This window comes from Zalophus californianus, chromosome 9, assembly GCF_009762305.2.
Source record: "Zalophus californianus isolate mZalCal1 chromosome 9, mZalCal1.pri.v2, whole genome shotgun sequence".
Taxonomy (NCBI): domain Eukaryota; kingdom Metazoa; phylum Chordata; class Mammalia; order Carnivora; family Otariidae; genus Zalophus; species Zalophus californianus.
This window is the reverse complement of record NC_045603.1, coordinates 131,283,002-131,293,542: the sequence shown is the minus strand read 5'-3', so window position 1 is coordinate 131,293,542 and position 10,541 is coordinate 131,283,002.

Sequence of the window (10,541 nt, the reverse complement as noted above, 5' to 3'; positions counted from 1 at the left end):
CCAAATTAAAACAAGAACTATATAATCAACAAACAGATTCATCTAAGAAATGGAATTTTATCCAACATCCTAAACTCAACATAATTCCCGAGATTGACAAATTAAAGAGGAAAAATCATATCATCTCAACTGGTGAAAAGGCATTTTTTAAAATTCAACATGAGGGGCACCTGGGTGGCTCAGATGGTTAAGCGTCTGTCCTCAGCTCAGGTCATGATCTCCAGGTCTTGGGATCGAGCCCCACGTTGGGCTCCCAGCTCAGTGGGGAGTTTGCTTCTCTGTCTGCCTCTCCCCGGCTTGTGCTCACGCTCTCTCTCTCTCTTCTCAAATAAATAAAAATCTTTAAAATATTTTTAAAAAAATAAGAGTCATCAGTTCTTGATTTAAAAAAATTAGCAAACTACAATTAGGAATGAATTTCCTTATTCAGATAAAGAGGATCTAGAAAAACACTTCAAGGTAGCAGCCTTCTGGAGGTATTCTCTAATTGCTACTTTTCAACATGGGTTGGCCATCTAGTTACTGTAGTAAGTCAAGACAGAAAGATAAAAACTACAGAGATCTTAAAGTATATTAAAATATTCATATTTGCAAGTAGATGTGGTTATATCAGAGAAATAATATATCCCTTATTAAAAATGTTAGTTTAGCAGGTAATATAAAAGATCACTTGTATTTTATATTTCATAAATAAATAGAATATGAAAATATATAAGATGCAATTTACAATTGGAGCCCAAAAATATAAGATAAAATACAACAAAATATGTAGAAGACTTTGACACAGAAATTTACATACCATTATTGAGAAAAATCAAAGAAGATTTAAATCATCAAGGAACAGACCATATTCATATATTGGATAATTCAATAATACAAAATATGTCCATTTTTCCAAATTAGTATGTATATATTGAATGTGATTTCAGTCAAAACCCCAGTGTCCATGTATGTATTTAAAGTTTTGAAGTTATTTTAAAAAATATAAAAGGCCAGTAACGCTTAAGACAGTTTTGTAGATGAAGAAAAATGTAGGAGGAATACATAAACACATATGTACTTTTGTTTTAAACTAATTAAAACATATGGTATTAAAATACATATTGTGTGTGTGTATATATGTTAGATATGTATATCTACCTCATATAAAGTGGGCTTGAGGACATTTTATGCCAGATTATTTTTTGGACACCCTAAAACTCATATTACAGAACTATAAACAATTTGGTGTCGGAAGAAATAGAGTAATTAACCCAATGGAACTGAATGGACTCTACAATATAGACAAACGTGTTTGTGTGTTCGATGTATATGTATGTGAGAATTCAAAATGTGATACATGTAACATTTTCAAATCAATGATAGAGCATATCATTGAATTAATGGTGTTAGCACAAATGACTACTCCTTTAGAAAAATAAAATGGAGTTTTATTATTTCAGAATACTCAAAAATATTCTAATTACTGTACACATCTAAATCTAACGACTAACTTATACGCTTTTAAAAATCTCAAAACTAAAAAAAAAAAATCTCAAAACTATTAAAATTGTATGGACAAAATTTGGATCTTCTTCTTTTTTCCTTATCAATCTCAGCAGACACTTGTCTATCTTGTTAGTCTTTATAAAATACCAATTATTTATTCTCTCGATTAATGCTATTGTATGGTTGGTTTTATATTCTTTACTTTCTGTTCTTATTTTCCCCTCGTTTCACTTTCTTTGCATTTCTGTTGAAATACTAACATTATAACTAATTCATTTTCAGCCTTCATTTCTTTCCATGTAGACAGACCCCTAAATGTCCTTTGAAATCCTGTTTTGACTTTGTTTTCATAAGTTCAATCTGAACTATTTTTATTATGATTAAAGTTGGAAGTATTTTAAAAATTTATTTTATGATTATTTACTCATGTTATATATTTACATGGCCTTAAATTCTTAACTGTATATTTTTAGGTGTTACTTTTGTTATTGATTTTCAACTTAATTTCAGTGTGATCATCATATGTACCTATTCTTTTGAGATTTATTGACTTACTCTGTGTCCGTGTAAATAGTCATTTGAAAGATATCGACCTTTACTTAGGGGAGTATGTATAATTGGATACAGGGTTATAAATATATACATGAGGTCAATCATGCTAATAATAAATCTAATAATAATAAATCAGATCTTCTATACTATCCTTGTTTCTTTGTTTGCTTAACCTACTGATAATGTTTCAAAGATGTTGAAATCTCTCACTATGATGATGGTTTTGTCCATTTCTTCTTATAGTTATATCGGTTTCTGCTGTATCTTTTTAGAATATTTTAGGCTCATGAAACTTAAAATGGTTGGCATGAGCTTTTGCCCTTATTTAAATTTATTTTGTTTCAAAATAAGATAATTAGACACACTTAACTTTGGATTGATATTGTTCTATGTTTGTGTCCTTTTACATTTAATATTTATGTTTCCTTATATTTTAGTTTTATCTCTTGCAAACAACATATTGTTGGGTTTTGTTATTGCATTTCAGTGTTTTCATTTTGTTTATTTTTCTTCCCCATGCTGTTGTTTTGTTTGCTCTCTGGCCCTGGGAGAGTGCTCTTGCTTTCTACCAGCTCTGCAGTACAGTAGTACATATGTTTTATCAAGGTTCCCCTTGCATGTTGCAGCAGAGTCTTCCACCTGCTCTTGAATATATATATATATATATTATTTTTTTCCCTAAATCACATGTGCATCCCTGGGAAGGATGCTTTCTATCCACCACCTCTCATTCCCTTAAATTGAGGTTATCCAGTGCTGGTTTCCTGGCCTGAAATGTCTGTTCTCACATATTAGAAGCACATAATTGTATTGCCTACCTATACTGTGCAAAGTGTTGGGCTAAACCTTGTAGAGTAGGATGCTATTGAGAAGTGATTCTTGACCTTAGATATCTGCCTGAAATTCTCTTGTGCTATCTATATAACATGCCGCTGTCTCTAATTAGCACATATGCTTTGACATTAGTAAGCTTTTAATTATTAAGATTGTTTTTTGTTAGTGAGGTGACTTCTTTTTTATGCCTTTGAATGAATTATCTTTGTTCTGATGTAGTTCTAATGTAGTATCATAGTTCATAAGAATTTAATCATACATATAGCCAATTATGTATATCTGAACTCCGAAATTTTCTATGTAATTTTGTTTAAAATTGTATGTAAAACTACATTTATACACGTACTGTATATACATGCATACACACACACACATATATAGGGAGATAGATATAGTTGATGTATATATATTTAATTTCCTCCCATCTTCCAGATTTTGGAAAAAGGATGCAAGCAAATTAACTTACAGAGAGATGCTAACACAACATTTATTGCTAACCATATTTTAGATTTCAAAGAGTAACAGTCTCATCAGAAAAGATGCCCATTGTTGTTTGAATCAAGCTGAGCTAGAATTTCCAAAAAGGGAACAGTGAAGGAAGTTACTTCAGTTATGTACAAGCAGAATTTAAGATTAGGAAGAAATCATTTGTGCACAAAGAAATGCAGGACTTCCATTTTGCTTCTCTCCAGGTATATTGGAAAGGCACCTAGGTATACAATTCTTTATTCCTAGAATTCGAAACTTTTTCCAGTATGCATAGATGTATCTATCTTTTTTTACCCCCATTGGTTTTGCCAAACTCAATAAAAGGTTTTATTTGTTTCTTAACCATTTTCAATATAGGAAAGTTTCTTTTAATTATTTATTCGGTTATTGATTTTGTGTCAACTGTTTTTGAATATCTTTCATCCCAAATGTTCCTCAGAAACCTTTATAATTTGCAGATTGAATATTTACTCTTCCATTTTTCTCTCATAGTATTTTGTCTCCATTCTTTCTTCTTCCCGCACCAATTCTACCACTCTTATTGATATTCTTTTTATTTTTTTAAGATTTTATTTATTTATTCATGAGAGACAGAGAGAGAGAGGCAGAGGCAGAGGGAGAAGTAGGCTCCCCACTGAGCAAAGAGCCCGATGCGGGACTTGATCCCAGGACCCTGGGATCATGACCTGAGCCAAAGGCAGACGCTTAACCAACTGAGCCACTCAGGTGCCCCTCTTGTTGATATTCTTGTTACTCTTTCCGTATCACGATTTTGCTTGTCCATGGTATCAGTTGAATTCTCGAATGCATCGAAGGTAATTTTGGGTCCTTCCATTGCATGTCCCAGAATCACATTTTATGTCATATATGACAAGGATCATGGACCAGGGAGATGCCCCCCTGAGAAGCAGCAGCATCTGGGGCAAACCCTGGGAGAAGCTAAGAAATTCCCTCTTACTGCCAGTGAGTTCTTGCTATTTATGTCTAGAGGAACCAAGAGGCAATATGGTGCCAAAATCCCTCCTCCTTTTCTTATCTAAAATGTAGCATTAGTTTTTCTCTTTCCTCCACTGCATACAAAGTGCATCAGGAGATCTTTTCTATATTACTCAGAGATCTTAAACTTTGCTGAGAAGTAACATCCCTTCCTTGGTGGAAGAAATGGGTACATTTTATGAAGATAAAGGTTATTTGTTTTCATGGAGTATTAGGAAGAAATTATGGGTTAAAAGCAGCCAAAGGCATTGCGCTCTGGGAAACATTTGTTCAGTAACCAATAGATGTCCTCTTGCTCTGCTTTCACTAACATTTGGTTTTCATTTTGAGAATCCCTCTACTCACTGTGGTTCCAGTGAACCCAAGGAAATCCTGTCACTCATACTTGATCAATGAGAGCAGCCTAGCCCCTAGGCCAGAGTGATTGCTTCAGGAATTATAAATCATGAAAATTTTGCTGATCTCTCAAACAGTGCAAGTAACTTCTCTATCTGGGCTTGGAGTTGCGAAGTGTAACTGAGCACTCCCGCTACCATCTTGCTGATCCATGGAGTTTGGAACCAGCAGAGAAGGAAACCAAGCTCTGAATGCCTGTGTGGGCCATGAATCTAGCTGCACTTAATCCACCCCACCCAGAGTCTACACAATATGCAAAACAACCAGTTACCTCTTTCTTCAGTGCGTCTTTACTATATTTACTCTTTTTTATATAAAGAATCTGAACTCACATAGCTTAGATGATGGCAAAATAAATGTAAACAAATAAGAAAAATACAAATTTTCCAGGTGAAGAATTATGGAGAAAAATATCTCTTCAATCTGTGTAGAAGTCACCTGGTTTTAGGTTCATCTATGATATATTACCCTTGAATGTAACATATATTTTTACCTGTTTAACCATTTTAAGATTTTTTGTGTGTGTTGGGGGGGGCTATAAATAGCAAGAATCTGGGGCGCCTGGGTGCCTCAGTCGGTTAGACATCTGCCTTCAGCTAAGGTCATGATCTCAGGGTCCTGGGATGGAGCCCTGTGTTGTTAGGCACCCTGCTAAGTGGGGAGCCTGCTCCTCCCTCCCCCATGCCACTCGCCCTGCTTGTGCTCTCTCACTCGCACTCTCTCTCTCAAATAAATAAATAAAATCTTTTAAAAAAATTAGCAAGAATCTGGCAGGAACAGAACTCAGGAGGACATTTGCGCTTAATTAGCCGACAAAGAAGTATTTAATGAAGTAGGCTTGGGGAGAAAGTAGCCATAGACAAAAGCCAGGAGACCTACCAGGAAATGTCCTTTGGATATGAGGAAGATCTGCCCAAAACATCCATCATTCTATTAAAACTGATTTGATGGCAAAGCTATTTCTCATCCTCTACAAGTTTGCCATATGGGTCCCTTCTAAAAACTGCATGCCTTCTTGATGAGGATGTTAGATTTTTAAGACCATAATATGTGGAATATGCATGTTCACCCTTTTGATCTTTATTCCTTTTCCTGTCTCTTAGAGGCTTACATAAATCAGAGTTAAGTTTCCAAAATCAGACTGATTATTATTTTAAGTTTCACTGCAGTAGGACTATCAACAATATGACTGGAACTTACAATATGTGGTTTCCTTCTTTAGTTTAAATAATAGGAAAAAAATACACAGATAAAGGGAAAAAGTGTTTATACCCTTTAGTTTTGGCTGCTGTAACAAAATACCATAGGCATGGGCAGCTTCAACCATCGAAACTTACTTCTCATGGTTCTAGAGGCTGGAAGTCCTCTATTTGGTTTCTGGTGAGAGCCCTCTTCCTGTCTACCTTTTTGCTATGTTCTCATATGGTGAGAAGAGGAGGAGAGGAAGCAAGGTCTCTGGTGTGTCTTCTGATAAGAGCACTAATCCCATCATAAGGACCCCACCTTCATGACCTCATCTAACTGTAATTACATCCCAAAGGTCCCATCTCCAAATGCCATCCCATTGGAGGTTAGAACTTCAACATAAGAATTTTGGGGGAACACAAACATTTGGTTCATAACAGTGTTTAAATAATGTTTGATAGAGGAATCCACACTTCTTTAAATATTGAGTAGGGCGCCTGGGAGGCTCAGTCAGTTGAGCATCTGACTCTTGATTTCAGCTCAGGGCATGGTTTCAAGGTCATGAGATCAAGCCCCGTGTCAGACTCTGCGCACAGTGTGGAGTCTTCTTGATCTCTCTCTCTCTCTCTCTCTCTCCTTCTGCCCCTCCCCTCACTCTTGCGCTCCCTCTATAAATAAATAAATAAATAAATACATAAATAAACAAATAAATAAATAAAATCTTTAATAAAGTAAATGTTGGGTAGAGGCAGAGATTCATAGCTATTTTTGCTTGACCTGCTCTACTCTGTCCTCTTGACCATCATGAGATAATTCTCCAAATCACTAGATATATGAGTGATATTTGTCTAAGTGTCTTTAGCTACAGAGGGCATATGCTCCTGGCATGGATGAGGAACCTGATGAGATCATTTTTCTCCAAAACTTCTAAATATTTAACCCATGACTGGCTGCCACAATTATTTTTTTTAAAGATTTTATTTGTTCACTTATTTTGAGAGAGAGAATGAGAGAGAGAGCACGAGAGGAGGGAGGGTCAGAGGGAGAAGCAGACTCCCCGCCGAGCAGGGAGCCCGATGCGGGACTCGATCCCGGGACTCCAGGACCGTGACCTGAGCCGAAGGCAGTCGCTTAACCGACTGAGCCACCCAGGCGCCCTGCCACAATTATTAATAACTTCAAAAAACTAGAAATTTGAGGGAGATGATACCCCTGTGTTTCATTTAGACATTTCTTATATTTTGGTTTCTGAAGAACTGTTTGAAGTCCAGGATGAGAGAGAGTTTTAGGGTTTTATCAGCTTTTAAAATATGCTCTTTCTCTCTCAAAAAAGTGCAAATGTTTTATGATCTACATGTACGAACTCACCTCATCCCCTTGAACAACCAACCTGATCGTACTGCCTCACAGAGCTAGTTAAGAGCACATTAAAGTCCTGGAGGTCAACAGTGAGGCAAGGGGGAATGAAGGACAGTTCTCATGATATCTCTTTACTCTATTTCTTTTCAAGTAATTTATCATTTGTTAGCATGTAGACATAATCTAATTTTCATTAAAATGCAATGGAATGAAGAAGAAAACATGTAATATTTTCCTTTCATAGCAGCATCAGTAAAAGACCTAAAGATAACAAATTTACTTTCATAGAGATACTTTACTCAAATTTTTAATTTCTGCTTCAACAGACATTGAAAGAGTACCTGTTCCTTTTAGATCTTCTGGCACTTAAAATGTGTGAAATAGCATGAAATATATTTTTCTTCTTGTTTTTAAAATGTATGATGTTCAGAAAGTATATTTCCTAATCAACATATGGACTACATTTTTCTGATTAAGACTAATAGAATTTTCTAGGCTCTAGTCATGACTGTTGAATCAAGAGTGCTGGAAAAACCCTGAGAAATTCAGATTTTAAAAAAGGCTTCTTCTGCTTAATGTACTCTTTGATTACAAAATCAAATTTTATAAAAATTATTTTAGTCCTACAAATTTGGACTTTAATAAGTTAAAAAGGAAAAGGTAAATGAGTCATTTTGAAAGAAAAGAATGCAAAATATGTATGTATTTAGGAAGTTGTATCAATTCATTACATTTATATAAAAATGTAGTATTATATCATGGAAATTGATTCTCACATCAATCCTCAAGCTATGGAAATATTTTAAATTAGGCTTAAAGTAAACTCTAAAACACAGAAATAAATATCATATGGAATTACGTTATATCTAAAGATGTTCCCCAAATACCTCATTTGGAGCTATATGTCCTGGCTGGTTTCAGGAATTTCAGCACAATGTAGTTTCAAAATCATGGATTTTTAATCAAAAGGTTGATAGTCATCAACATACCATCAGATAAAATTTACTGAAAATACCATGACTAGCCTGAAATCTATCAATGCTCAAGGAAAATGTATTGAAAGATTCTTAAAGTAATTTCATAAATGTCAACTTCTATTTGGGTAAAAATAAATACCATTCTTATTTTAGGGAGGGCTTAGTCCTTGATAACATTCTTATAAAAGATTGTTCATAGACAATTGAATCCTTATAACAGCAGCAAATACCAGTTTAAAATTATAAAATTAATATAGTCTGTGAATTCATACCTACTAGAACGAATACCAGATTCTTTAATGGAATACACACACACACACACACACACACACACACACACACACACACACACTAATAGATATATTAGTCTTGCCATAGTTTTGAGTTTAGCTTTGGCTTTGCCTTTCTTAGTATAAGCAATCATGCCATTAATAAGCACTATGACATACTCTCTAATACATATGTAAGAATGCTTTCTTGCCTATCAGTAAGAATCTTTATCAAGACAGTGAAAGAAAAATCGTATTGTCTTTAATGTACTCTTAGCATATCTGTGTGAGAAGGTCCGGGTTAACTTTTGAAATGGGTTAAATAAGTGTGTTTTTGTGTGTGCACCTACATCTATATACATATGTACACGTAGACATGAAAATGTGTGTATATGTGTGTGTGTGTATAATTTGGTATATACATATCAACACATGCGTGTGTGTTTGCACCTAATGAGGATGTATAATATGGATACAGACATTGCATCAATTCTGGTCCTCTGGGAAACCTATGCCGAGATGGGAGTTAGTGTAAGGAATTCATTGGGATACGTTTGTGAAGAGTAAAGGAGAGAAGGAGCAGAAGTGGTCAAGGGGGAACCTTCCAGTGGCAATATGGGTCTGACACGTGTGAAAGAAGAGAGGGAGGGACAGAGGATGGAGTAAGAAGAGCCTCGGATTCTGGCACAACTCTGAGAAATTCTTGCCAAGCTGATGGTAAGCTCCAGAAAAAGGCTGCCCATTAGAAGAGTTCCTGCATGGCTGACTCCAGTACTCCTACCAAGTGCAGACATTGGCTAGGGACAGCCTGGGGTGACTGAGGCCTTGGCCCCGAACCCCACGGGGTGGATCCTGAAGGTGTGGCAGCAGGAAGCTGTTAGCTAACTACTCTTGGTACAGCAGGTTCTCTCTTGAAGGGAGACCTGAGTGGTGCAAGCCCAAGGCTGCCGGACACATATATATGTAAATACGTTATTTTAGACTTAGTCTTTCTGAAGCTAAAATTGATTATATGCAAACTTCTCAACTTTTTATTCTTTCCCCAGGATTCTATAATGATTATATGGATTTTTGAAGAGTGATAGGCATTTTGAAGGGAGAAAGTTATGTATAGACAAACATGTTTCACATTCTTTAGCAATTTTGTAGAATAGGGGTTATTTTATTTAAAATGTTGTCGTATTTCCAAGTTGGCTGATAGTTCCATTCTTTCTTTTGCCAAATAGATTTATTATGCTTGGAATTCTATTCTGTATTGTTGAATATCACTTATAATCCATTAATCACCAGAAACACAAATATCAGAGTTCTGTCGATGCCTGTGGTCATAAATACTTGGACCTGAATTACAGATTTCAAAAGTCCAAGTGGCTTACTTGTGATTTAAACCCCCTTCCAACTTTGTAGGTCCAAAGAGAGAGAGAGGGTGTGGTACAGATCCACACCAGATAAATTTGGTGTCAGAAGGTAAATATGCAAATTCCCTGTAAGGTAGCTCGAGGTGAGGGGTCAGAAGGAAGCAGAACAAAATAGCTCTTATTGTAGACTGCATGTTAGTGCCCCCCCCAAACACACACCAAATTTTTATGTTGAAGCACTAGCCCCCAAAGTGATAGTATTTGGAAGTAAGGCCTTTGGGGAATGATTAGGTTTAGATGAAGTCATGAGAGTAGGGCTTTCATATAAGGGTCCTTATACGAAGAAGAAGAAACCAGAGCTAGCTTTCTCTCTGCCATATGAGGACACACCAAGAAAGCGACTGTCTGCATGCGAAGAAGAGAGTTCTCACCAGAACTCAGCCATGCTGGCACCTTGATCTTGGACTTCCCAGCCTCCAGAACTGTGAGGAATAAACTTTTGTTGTTAAAGCCACCCGGTCTGGTATTTCATTGTGGCAGCCCAAGCTGACTAAGCCGTATGTCAGAGAACTGAAGGAGAGAAAGATGAATCAACCATTTCTATTTGAGGGCAACTCACATCATCCCCTGCTAAATAG